Source organism: Populus euphratica, unplaced genomic scaffold (genome assembly GCF_000495115.2).
Source record: "Populus euphratica unplaced genomic scaffold, PopEup_1.0 scaffold252.1, whole genome shotgun sequence".
NCBI classification, from domain to species: Eukaryota; Viridiplantae; Streptophyta; class Magnoliopsida; order Malpighiales; family Salicaceae; genus Populus; species Populus euphratica.
The window spans coordinates 150,325-151,214 of NW_011500132.1; positions in this window are offsets into that span (position 1 = coordinate 150,325).

The window sequence follows — 890 nt, forward strand, 5'->3', positions numbered from 1 at the left end:
TTTTCAACTTTGATTTTATTTTAGTTTAAACTTTTGTTTTGATTTAGTTTTTTTTAATAAAACCTTGGTTTTTTATTCGATTTATAGTTGAACCATTATCTTTTGGATCAACTTGCTTGGTTTTGTTTTGGATCAAGTACTTAAAAATTTGTTTGTTCTGATAATTTTTTGTTAAGAATTTTTCTAAAAGGGGTGTTTTGCAAACACACACTTAAGTCCATTTTGATAGTTTTCTAAGGAAGAAAAGGATGGTTTTGCAAAACATAGCTTTACGGAACTAAATAATAATAATAATACATAAATAAACCAAAAACTATTTTTTACTTGTTACATACAACTCAATCCTTACAAAAATTGCATTTATTTATATAAAGAAGATAAAAATATTTTTAGCATTGTTTTAGAATTTGTTTTTAAAATTTACAATAAGTTTATAAAGTTCATTAAATGCTTGTTTGGCACTACTATTGCGATTTCTTTTAAAGTAAATCACAGCTCGTAAATGTTTGGTTAAGGAAAAAAGCAATTTTGTATGCATGGGTCCCATAATAAATTGTGTATGAAACGCAGGGAGGAGAAAAGCAATAAATTACTGCTTTTTTGCGCGGATAGAATGGAGACCATACGACACTGTTCAATGAACAGTGCAGCATGCCTCCACTGTTCACTGAACAGTGAAAAATGTTTGGTTAAGGAAAAAAGCAATTTTGTATGCATGGGTCCCATAATAAATTGTGTATGAAACGCAGGGAGGAGAAAAGCAATAAATTACTGCTTTTTTGCGCGGATAGAATGGAGACCATACGACATTGTTTAGTGAACAGTGCAACATGCCTCCACTGTTCACCGAACAATGCAGCAGCCTCTACTGTTCACTGAACAGTGGAGGC